At 36.5% G+C, this 12378-nt stretch overlaps 1 protein-coding gene across 12 annotated transcripts in view; it reads left to right on the top strand.

Moving 5' to 3' along the window:
- The window catches only part of FER (FER tyrosine kinase), a 460601-nt gene that overhangs the window by 16361 nt on the left and 431862 nt on the right, over positions 1 to 12378 (top strand). The window contains exon 1 of one of the 12 annotated variants that reach the window (XM_057737791.1): positions 358 to 470. The exons of 10 other annotated variants lie outside the window; for them this stretch is intronic. The gene's annotated coding sequence lies outside the window, so the exon portion shown is untranslated. Of the gene's footprint in view, positions 1 to 357; positions 471 to 12378 lie in introns of those variants that run through there. One more of the 12 variants, XM_057737778.1, reaches the window with a different exon arrangement.

The following is a 12378-nucleotide window of genomic DNA, read 5'->3' as shown; positions in this document are numbered from 1 at the left end:
GGTGGAAAAAAAGAAAAAAAAAAGGAATAGTGGATACAAAGACTTTGAAGGAGGAAAGAGCTTGGTGAATCTGAGGAACAGAAAAAACCCCAGTGTGGCTGACATAGTGGGAGAGACCAAGATGGATAGGAAGAAGTTATAGAAATATTCAGGGCTTTCAAGGGTTTGGCATGTAGTTTGTTTTGTTCTTAAGTGATATCATCATTTTAGCTACTATGTGAGGAATGGACTGAGTAGGCTGGAAGTGAAAGCTGACAATTTTAGGTGCTAAGGTGAGTGCCCTGATTAAGATGCTAGCAACAATAGGGAGATGGATGGATTTGAGGTGGCTTTTTTAATTTTTTTATTTTTTTTAAGTCAAAATCTGTGGATATTTTTGGTGAGGAAAGAGACGCACTCAAGAGACAACACACTCAAGGATGACTCCATGATTTTTGGGTTTTGAGCAACTGGGTGGATGCTAGCATCAGGTACAGAATCTTTTTAGATAATTATCTTTCCCATTATCTCAAGGATTGGTTGTTTTGCCAAAAGGGAAATTAATTATAATGCTACAAATAACATTAGTACTGGAAATAAAAGCATCTGACAAACTCATAATATGTAGTAGTTAATACTTTGTTTTACTTTACTTTAGGTGCAAACTGACGTAGTTTTTAATTCAATAGAAATTGAATAGATATTAAAGTACATCTTTCCAATTCTATGTTACCTATGTTTTCTAAGTTAATTAGTAGTCATATCTTTGTTTTTTTGCTGAAGAATTTTTACAATGTTTTCAAAAGAGAGGAGTTGATATTTATTGTGTTCTATGTGACAAGCATTTGGCTAGGTGGGTTTTTTTTTTTAAGATTTATTTTATCCTTCCTTCCTTCCTTCCTTCCTTCCTTCCTTCCTTCCTTCCTTCCTTCCTTCCTTCCTTCCTTCCTTCCTTCCTTTTATTTTTGGCTGCAGTGGGTCTTTGTTGCTGCTTACGGGCTTTCTCTAGTTGTGGCGAGCAGGGGCTGCTCTTCTTTGTGGTGTGCAGGCTTCTCATTGTCGTGGCTTCTCTTGTTGTGGAGCACGGGCTCTAGGTGCACAGGCTTCAGTAGTTGAGACGTGTGGGCTCAGCAGTTGTGGCTCTCAGGCTGTAGAGCACAAGCTCAGTAGTTGTAGTGCATGGGCTTAGTTGCTTTGTGGCATGTGGGATCTTCCTCGACCAGAGATCGAACCTGTGTCCCCTGTATTGGCAGGCAGATTTTTAACCACTGAGTCAGCAGGGAAGCCCCCAGCTAGCTGTTTTAAATGCTTTATTTTTTTACAGTTCTCTGAGTTTTTCCTCTTTTCATATGGTTATTTTTGAGTTTTAGAGCTGAGAGGAAGTAGTTGAATAATGAGATTTTGTAGCTGGAAGGTTCCCTTAGAGATCATCCACTTCCTTCTCTTTCAGTTGAGATCTAGAGAGGTTCCATGACCTGCCCAAGATCACACAGCTGGTTTCCACATTTGCTGAGACTAGTGCTGCTTTTACTCCTTATACTTCCATCAAGCTGGCATCCTCTCATGCCATCTTCCCACCCCTTCAGTATTCCATTTTGAAAATGTTCAGTGCTACAGAAAATTGAAAATGCTGGACAGTGAACACCCTTATTGCCTTTCATTCTGTATTCACTCACTGTTAATTTTTGCTACATTTTCTCTTTATATATTTATATATTTTAAAAACCATTGGGAACTATATTAAAATATATATTATATTTATAATATATAAATATATAATATAAATTTTAAGCATGCATTTCCTAAGAATATGGATAATTTTCTGCATGATTATATCAATATTTATATAAGAAAATCAACATTAATTTAAGAATGTGTTTAATATAATGGTCCACATTCAGATCTCCCCAGTTGTCCCTAAAAATTTTTTTTGAGTTTTTTGGATTTAGGATTCAATCAGGTTTCATGCACTGCATTTGATTCTTACCTCTTTATTCTCTTTTCTTACCTCTTATTCTCTTATTCCCCACCTTTTTAAAAAATATTTATTTATTTATTGGCTGTATTGGGTCTTCGTTGCTGCATGTGGGCTTTCTCTGGTCGTGGTGAGTGGGGGCTACTCTTTGTTGTGGTGCACGGACTTCTCATTGTGGTGGCTTCTCTTGTTGTGGAGTGCGGGTTCTAGGCGCTCGTACTTCAGTAGTTGTGGCACGTAGTCTCAATAGCTGTGGCTTGCGGGCGCTATAGCACAGACTCAGTAGTTGTGGTGCTTGGGCTTAGTTGCTCGGCGGCATGTGGGATCTTCCTCGACCAGGGATTGAACCCATGTCCCCTGCATTGGCAGGCGTATTCTTAACCACTGCGCCAACAAGGAAGTCCCTCCCACCTCTTTTTGTTTTTCATGATCTATCTGTATTTTCTCTTAAAATATATAGTTTGTGTGTACTTAATGTCTTTCTTGAGAATTGCCTTAGAAAATTATTCATCCAAAACTTTTTTGCAATTTGCTTTTTCCTTCCAATTCTCTGAGGTTGCTGGAGATAAAATTGTTTATTCCAAGCTTTTTTTTAAAAAAACATTATTCCAACTTTAAATATACATTGGCTGAAGTTTCTGCATGTGGTTGCATTAAGTTAAAGATAAAAAAAAAACTGGGAGATTTACGTTGTATTCAACCCCCTGGCACCAGTCAGCAATCGAAATTCATTTAAAACAGCAGAAGTCCACAGGAGTTACTCCCCCACCCACCGTGGCCTACTCCTGTCTCCTAACCAGTTGATTATACCTAGGAATATATGTGTAGTCTCTGTGGACATTACAAAACTGTAGCAGTCTACGTCTTCATCTTTGAAAGAAGTACAATTTCAAGTGGAAAGTAGATTGAAATGCAAATGGTATATAAACAAGTTAGTAGAGACAACCAGAGCTAGGCACAATGAGAAAAAATCTAAGTACCTGCTCTCTCTGGTACTTGTGTGGGGCTGGCCTTCAGTGAGTGTTCTCTTTCTTCCTTCCTTGCTGGCTTTTGAGTTTCACAGATTTGGTTGGTTTTCTTTAAGAGTTACGTGGCATTTAGGAACAAGTGGAGGTTTGGGGAGAGGAAGTAGGAGGTAAGTTTTAAGCAGTATTTTCAAAGTGAGGAGAGTCATTTTGGTTGAGAGGAAAGGAAGAAAGTGCCAGTGAGGAAGGAACGACTCTGAATGTTTTAGGGATGTTTGTGAAGACTTTTCCTTCCTTTTACTTCAGCCACGATTAGAGTATACTTTTGTGTTTTTACTATACTTGGTACAGGGATTCCTTAGAGCAGTTATTATCAGGTGTTAGAACTCTTCCTTTCCACTAATAAGTTTCCTGAGGCTGCAGCCAGTACTTTTTTATCTCTGTACTCAGGACCTCACTCAGTGCCTGGCATATTGTAGACATTTTAAAACTACCTGTTGGGTGAATAAATGAATGAATGAAAGGGTTTTACTAAGACATAGAGCAAAAAGACAAGAGATTCCTTTCCTGGGCAACCACAGTAATGCTTTGACCTGCAGTTAGACCAATTTATTGTTGAGGTGCTGAATTAGAGCTAGAATTGGTTCAGGTAAAACCTGAAAAAAATGAAGGAATAGAGGATGAGACTTTGTGTTCAAGAGCCTGGGTTATAGAACAAGGATGAAGTTGTTCAGTGGAAACCAGAAGCATTCTGTGAGACGGGTCAAGATTCTGTTATGTGAACACAATTGGGAGATTTTTCTGTCTCATGATATAAGTACCTTTGTTATTTTCTGAATAAAAAATAAATCAACTATATTTGAAGGAGAAATAATTTTTAATGTTAAGCATTCCATCTCTGAAGTTTGATTTTTATCTTCTTAATCCTCAGTCTTAAAAAAAATTCTTTGAGGAGTCTTGTCTTTAAATTTTTTAATATTATAAAATGAATATATCCTCTTATAAAAATACAAACTAGAGATACATAAAATAAAAAGTGACATTCTTCCTAGTATTGTAACTCTCACTCTTCAGAGGTAGCTAATATTAAAAGTTAGATGTGTATCAGTTTGAACTTTTAAAATATGTATGAAATATATATAGTCATCCCTTGGTATCTGCAAGGGATACCAATGATCCAGGACCCCCCATTGATACAAGAATCTGAAGATGCTCAAGTCCCTTATATACTTGGCATAGTATTTGCATATAGCCTACACACATCCTCCCATGTACAGGAGTACCTCAGAGATATTGCAGATTTGGTTCAAGGCCATTGCAATCAAGCAAATATTGCAGTGAAGTAAGTCACACGAATTTTTTGGTTTCCCAGTGCATATAAAAGTTATGTTTACACTATACTGTGGTCTATTAAGTGTGCAATAGCATTATGTTTTAAAAAACAATGTACATACCTTGATTAAAAATACTTTATTGCTGAAAAAAACTAACCATTATCTGAATCATAGCAGTAACATCAAAGATCACTGACTACCATAACAGATATAATAGTAATGACAAGTTTGAAATATTGAGAGAATTACCAAAATATGACACAGATGTGAAGGGAGTAAATGCTGTTGGAAAATGGCACCTGTAGGCTTGGTTGATGTGGGATTGCCTCAGATCTTCAGTCTGTAAAAAATGCATTACCTGCAAAGTGAAATAAACTGAAGCGCAATAAAATGAGATCTACCTGTACTTTCAGTCATCTCTAGACTACTTATAATACCTAATACAATAAAAATGCTATGTAAATAAGTTGCTGGCATGTGGCAAATTCAAGTTTTGCTTTTTGGAACTTTGAGGAATTTTTTTTTCTTGAATAGTTTGATCCACAGTTGGTTGAATCCGTGGATGTGGAACCTGTGGCTATGAAGGGCCAACTGTAATAAAAAACATGTGTTTATGTTTGTATAATTTAAAAAACAGGAAATGATGATATACATGTTATGAAATTTCCTTTTCTTACTTTTCCTTATACTGCACGTACTTCCAGACTTTGTTTGATGTGACTTCATGTTCAAAATGTAAGAGGACAGAATCACTAGCCGAGAGTAACAAATAAAAACTGGAGTTGATTGACTGTATTAGGAAGATAAATGTAAAAAGCTCATGCCAAAGAAAATACTTGCTAGATTTTATTTGTGTAATTGCTGTCCTTGACTTGTTTAACCTTTATGAAATTATAAAAGTAATCATTTCTCATATGATGTACTTCAGAATAAACACATAAGAGAGAATTAGAGTAAAACGTTGAGACTCATTGAGTACATCTATGGGAATGCACCTATATGCCTGACATTGTGTGAGAAACATGAGGATACAGTCATGAATAGGACACTGTCATTACCGAACGCTATGATAACAGACAGCAGAGGCAAGAGAAGGCTGCCTAGGGCGGGTGACCTGAGCACAGTCTTGAAATATTAGTAAGAGGTAGCTAAGCTTTACAAAAAAAAATGGCTAGGGGGAGTAAAGAAGGATTGATTCAGAGTTGGAGGTTTTTAGGACAAGTACATTACAAAGAAAGTCAAGGGAAGTCAGTTGATTCACAATGTATAGGGAAAGAAGTAAGGAGGCTGTATGTCCCAGTTTTGCCTAGGAGAGATCAGGTTTACACCTGTAGTCCTGATATGATAAAGAATAGCACCTCATTTTACTCTGAAAAATACCCCAGTTCTGGATAAAAAGTGACATCCTTACCCTAGAAGTGAGAGAATATGAGGAGAGCTGATAAATTTTAGAGGAAATAGTTTGATCAGTGGGTGACTGGAGATCATTTTGAGGTCAAACGGTAGGTATCGTAGTAGCAGTTTAGACTCCAGAGAGGAGTAGGAAGGTAGTAGGTTATGGTCTAAAACTAGAATATTAAAATTTACCATTGCAGAGATGAAACAGTTTTGGATTCAGACTATGGCCAGTAGTAGTGGGTAGTTTAAATGGACTTGATTGAATGGGTCTTTGGAGAAGAGAAAGATTACAGAGGTTAAAATCTCCATGGATGAAGGTAAGACTTGGGTTGGAGAATTAGATTTGGGAGCAAGCGGAGATTGAGAGGCAGATCTGAAAATAATAACAGAAAGATGGGGTGGAATTTGGTAGAGTTGAATGATGTCAATTTCAAAGGAGAAGAGATTTTTGAATAAGATGGGAAGAGCAGTGATTTGGAAATGGCACTAGGGAATCAGGATAATGGTAGAAGGAAGGATAACCCATCCCTCTACCACCCTCCTTGCCCTAACCCTTGGATATGGGTGGTGGAATGTAGGGAAGGTGTAGCCTCTATGTGGGAGCCTGTGTTTTGCGGGAACCAGGTTTACGATGGGAATTAGAGGGTAGAGATTTAGGGAAGTTTATTTACAAACTGAAAGGAATTCTAGAAGAACAATTTAGGCAGAAAACAGATTGGTTGGGACATGACTATAGGGAATGGGGATTAGGTCTTGCTTTTTGGGAAAAGTTGGAATTACACAAAAAAGCCAAGAATGAAATTGACTTTCCTCCATGTTCTAAACAGTGGCACAAGGTTTGTCTGATCTGGGCTCCTTGACAGTCATTCTCATTGCAGAGTGGGGACTGGCTTTGGCCTGTTCGTACAACTTATAACTGATGAAATCTTGTTGGTTGCCATTCTGTTAATATGTGTGCCTTTAATGAGCGTATTTGAGAGTACACATATGGATTTTGAAATTATTTTTACTTCTCCCAACATTGTTACTCTCTTTGAAGGAAAAAAAAATTGTTTGCCCTTAATTTGAAAGCGGAACTCTTTTATAATAATTGATCATTTAGGAGGGGTTAAAAGGGCAAGAGGTATCTAGATAACAGTTATATTTTTAGAATTTAGGGCATACAAGTTTGTATGCATAGTGGCCACACTTAATCCTTTTAACTTTTCTTCCTCTGTTTTCCTTCAGATTAGCCATGGTTCACAAACATGTTCCCCATTTCCCCACCTGTGTATCCTCGCTTGTGTTCAAACTTGTATTTAGAAAGGAACCCTCCTCCATCACTTGCTCTTCCGTGTTCTCTCTTGTGTGGGTGCTCTCTCTATCATGCTTTATTAGCAGTGACTACTTTTTAATGTCTCTCCAAAGCCAGACACATTAAATACTTTATCTCATCTAATCTTCACAACAACCCTGCAAACTAGGTATTACTATCCCCATTTTAAAGATAAGAAAACTGATCTTTTAGGAGGTTAATTAAAATGCACAATTACACAGCTATAAAATGGTAGAGTTAGGATTTCAACCCAGAACTGTTTCCAAAGCCACCTCCTACACACACCTTTGCAGAGAGATGTACGAGTGCGCCTTTCATGACTATCCCTTAAGGCTTGCCAAAGATGTTCTTTTTTTTTTTTTTTTAATTAAAAATTAGTTTTTCTAGCTTTAATGAAATATAATTGACATATAACATTGTATAAGTTTAAGGTGTACAGCGTGATACACATATAATTGTTCTCTTCTTAATAAAAGTTTTTTGAGTACTTTGCTCAGCTGTACTCTTTCCTTTCTCAGTGTCTTTGTAGCACTTTGTACCTCAGGCTTTTATATTATGTGAAGGCTTCCCTGATGGTCTCTAGAATTGTTGTATATACTTCCTCTGCATCCCCACTGAGCTTATAACCAATGTGTGTTTGTGAACCTGTTTAATTATATGGCACTTGTTTGTTTCCACAGTTGTTACCCCTAGAAGGTGGGGAGCTTCTTGAGACTGTGGGCTATATATAACCTTATGCATTTTGGTATTCCTGGCACTGAGAAATATGCCTGGCAAATAGGTACCCACTTCTGTCGTTGAATGAATTTTGAATGAGTTGTGTCATTGTTACCTGTGAACTTGTCTGTTTATTCTTAATACACGGTAAATTGTTTGAAGGCAGTAATCCAGGATTTTATTTATCTTTGGAGCCCTGACAGTACCTTTCCCATGGTTACTCAATAAATACCTGTTGATTTATATAATAGCTCAAAACAAAAAATGTTCTGTTAATAATCCTGTTCTAACCAAATGATTTTAAATATCAGTACTTCAAAAAAAAGTTAATTTAAAAGGAAACATGTTGTTCATTTGTTTATAGCCTTGCACAGTTTTTATTCAGTGTTCTCTCTCAATGAAACATCATTATCTATTAATGCTGTTCCAATAGGCTGTCTGGCCAATGTAGTGCTGTTTCAGTTGAATTTAACTTTTATTTTAAATTAAGCTAAAGTGACACTTTGAAATAAGGAAAGTGTAGGAGGAGATACCATATCTGTAAGGTGGTCAAGGTCAGCATATATTAGCTGGTAATGAATGATGTTGTTTTTGTCGTTCAACTTTGGTGACTGTTCATTCCTGCCTAACTGCTTCTGAAAAAGCGCCTCACTTTGTATTCATGTGAGGTCAGTTTTTTGGTTTGTAACTGTGGTTATTACTTGCACAGTCTGTGGCTTTTTGTGACTTTGTTTCTGTCTTGCTGCAAGCAGCTTACAATTTGTTCAGATAGTCACCGTTTCTGACTTCTGTCAGTATTGAAGCATATAAAAGGTAAGAAAGACCGTTAAGTAATTATTTTTGTACTTTGGTTAGTGATTTTGTAGTCTTTATCAATGAACAAACATATTCTGATAAAGTAACTTGAACCATAAACTGATTTTGATGGGTTTTATTAGTCAAGGATTATAAATTCAAACTCTATTAAATTTCTTGCTAGCTTATGAAAATCTGTCTTGGAGGAAAAATGAAAGGTTTCCTAATTCTACTGCACAGCTTTTATTCACTTGCTTTTTGATTTTTCTACATAAGCATATCTGCTGTGGTATATTTGAATTTTTTCAATGTTAAAAAATGGAAATAATTAAAGAAATATTTTTGACCATAATATATCATCTGCATTAAAACAAATCCCCCTTACTCGAAAGTATTCAGTACAGATTAAAGTTTCTTTATGTTATAAGAAAATGGCATTTTCATCTGTGTAGCTGGAGAATGTAAAAAAGTTGCCAGTTGTGGAGCCAAAAGTTGAAAAACAAGAGGCATTTTAGAACAAATACCCTTATACTTAGAAACGCCATGAGAATTCTATCGTCCTGCTACGGAAACTAGTTATCTGTTTTATATTTTGCTGTTTAATAATGTCCATTTTTGTTTAAGATGAATTTATAGATCTATTTTATACAGAATGAAGTTATAATTTTGGAAAATACAGCAAATTTTAATGGTTCTTTTAAAGGTTTTAATCACTATTTATAGTGAATTGAACACTCAACATAACTCACTTGATCCTAAATACAAAGCTGAATACCATTAAATAAGAAAGATTTAAATAAATCCAAATAGTCAGTAGTTTTTTAGGATTTTTTTTTACTAGTTTTACCTTTAAAAAAATGCTGTTTTAAAATAGACATCTTTGTTAATAACATGCATGTACTTTTGTATAATACTTTGTTTCTGCCTGATTTTTACTTAGTATCCACTAAATTATAGACATTTTTATTTTAAAATCTCATTTACAAATCTTTTTAAAAATGAGTTTGTTCTTGCAGTTATTCATAATAAATTGAATGCCTACTGTATATGGATAGTAACTTCAGCCCCATTGATATAAAAATGAAAACCCTGTAATATTTTCATGTAGATTATAGTTTAATGGGAGAAATATACCTGAACAAATAACTAAAATATACTACAAGAAGTGTTATATTAATCACAGGTACATACATGATCCCTGAGATCTGAGAAAAGGGAACACCTAAGTTGTCCTGGGTAGTTGTGGTTGTGGGGATGGTCAGAGAAGGTTTTGCAGAGAAAACAACTTTACAGTTTAGTTGTTGATAATTCTTCAGGCAGACAAGGGACAAAAACATGCAGGCTGAAGGAACAACATCTGCAAAGGCACAGAGGTATGATCATGAGACATTTAAGGGACCATAGGCAGTAAACCGTGGTACTGTTGTTGAAGGTGGAAGGCTGTCTGGGGCCAGCTTGGGTTGCCAGGCAGAGGAGTTTGCATTTTAACCTATAGGTTAGGGTTGTAAATTTAATACCTGTTTTTGTTACAAGTAATAATAGAATTAATACCTAGAATCACTAAGTATCCTAAGAATAAAGAGGGCTAAGTAGGGATTGTAGGGCAATAGGGGCTGCATGTATATTGCTGTGTAGCCTCAACCAGTTAATTCATTTAACAGATTTTTATTGTGTGCTATGTATGCAAGGCACTGTTTTAAGCACTGGAGATAATAGTGGGGGAAGAGAACAGAGTAATTCTTTGCCCAATTAGAACTTATATTATAAAATCAGTTTGTATTTTACCCCCACCAGCTGTCTGTCTCTCTTTGTAATTTCTGGCTATGACGTGACTATATAATTCCCTTGTAATTTTTTTTTTCATCTTCCTTATCGCTGACATAGGCAGCTCTGCCCTATTACATGTGGAAGAATGTAGCTAAATGTGTGACACCCTCGCCTCATTATTGTTAACCTCCCCCCCCCAACCTGTAGTTTGAGGTCTGGGCATTACTTTTTTTTTTTTTTTTTTAGATAAATGAAGGACAGAGGATTTTTATTTATTTATTTATTTATTTATTTATTTATTTATTATTTTTTGGGGGGTACACCAAGTTCAATCATCTGTTTTTATACACATATCCCCGTATTCCCTCCCTCCCTTGACTCCCCCCCCCTCGAGTCCCCCCCACCCTCCCCGCCCCAGTCCTCTAAGGCATCTTCCATCCTCGAGTTGGACTCCCTTTGTTATACAACAACTTCCCACTGACTATTTTACAGTTGGTAGTATATATATGTCTGTGCTACTCTCTCGCTTCATCTCAGTTTCCCCTTCAGATTTTTATTTTATTTTTAAAAAATTTTAAAAATAATTTTCTCTTTTATTGATTGATTGATTGATTGGCTGTGTTGGGTCTTCGTTGCTGCGTGCAGGCTCTCTGTAATTGTGGCCAGTGAGGGTTACTCTTTGTTGCAGCGTGCGGGCTTCTCATTGTGGTGGCTTCTCTTGTTGTGGAGCACGGGCTCTAGGTATGCAGGCTTCAGTAGTTGTGACACATGGGCTCATTAGTTGTGGCTCATGGACTCTAGAGCACAGGCTCAATAGTTGTGACGCATGGGCTTAGTTGCTCCACAGCATGTGGGATCTTCCTGGACCAGGGATCAAACTCATGTCCCCTGCGTTGGCAGGTGGGTTCTTAACCACTGTGCCACCAGGGAAGCCGCTACTTTTTTTTTTTTTGATTGAAATTTCTTTTGAGGTAATTGTAGATTAATATGCAGTTATATGAAATAATAATCCCTTGTACATTTGGTCCAGTTTCCCTTCATGGTAACATTTTGCAAAACTATGACAACCAGGATATTAATATTGACATAATCTACTAATCTTATTCATATTTCTCTAGTTTTAATTATAGTCCTTTGTTGTGTGTATTAAGTTCTGTAACATTTTATTACCTGTCTGGATTCACATGTCCACCACTGCTATCAAGGTACTGAACAGTTGCAACACTACCAGAATCCCTTGTGTTCTATAATCACACTTGCCTCCCTTGTTCACTCTGCAGACCCTAAATGCTGGCAACCCCTAATCTGTCTTTTCCCCCAAATTTTACCATTTCAAGAATGTTATATAAATGGAATCATACAGTATATAACTTTGTGAGGTAGGCTTTTTTCATTCAGCAGGATTCCTGGAAATTCATCCAAGTTGTTGTCTATGTCAGTCGATTGTTCCTTTTTAATGTGGGTAGTATTCCATGGTATGCATTCACCTGTTGAAGGATCCCTGTGCTGATTCCACCTTTTGGCTATTACAAATAAATATTTGTGTACAGGTTTTTGTGTAAACATATGGTTTCATTTTTATGGCATAAATGTCCAGGAGTGCAGTTGCTGGGTCATATGGTAGTTGAATGTTTAGTTTTATAAGAAACCAGAATGGCTGTAACATTTTTTGTCTATTGACTGGCAACAAATGAATGATCTAGTTTTACCACATCCTCACAAGCATTTGGTCTTCTCATAAAGCCATTCTGATTGGTTTGTAGTGGTATCTCATTGTGGTTTTAATTGCATTTCCCTGATGGCTAATTTATGTTGAACATCTTTTCATGTGCTCATTTGCCATTTTTATGTCCTTTTCTTGTGAAATGTCTGTTCATGGCTTCTGCTCATTTTCTAGTTGGGTTGTTGTTTTTAAATGTTGAATTTTGAGAGATCTTATGAATTCCAGGCACTAGTTCTCTGTCAGACATGTGGTTTGTGGTTTGCAAATATTTTCTCCCAGTCTGTAGCTTGTCTTTTTATCATCTTTGTGTGGGCTTTCACAGGGCAAACTTTTTACTTTTGATGAGCCCAATTTATCAGTTTTTCCTTTTATGGATTGTGTTTTTTGTTTCAAGTCTAACACTCTGCCTA

The sequence above is a fragment of the Hippopotamus amphibius genome, chromosome 1, assembly GCF_030028045.1.
Source record: "Hippopotamus amphibius kiboko isolate mHipAmp2 chromosome 1, mHipAmp2.hap2, whole genome shotgun sequence".
NCBI lineage: Eukaryota > Metazoa > Chordata > Mammalia > Artiodactyla > Hippopotamidae > Hippopotamus > Hippopotamus amphibius.
Note: the sequence above shows the minus strand (reverse complement) of the source record. Positions and strands in the feature narration are given on the sequence as shown.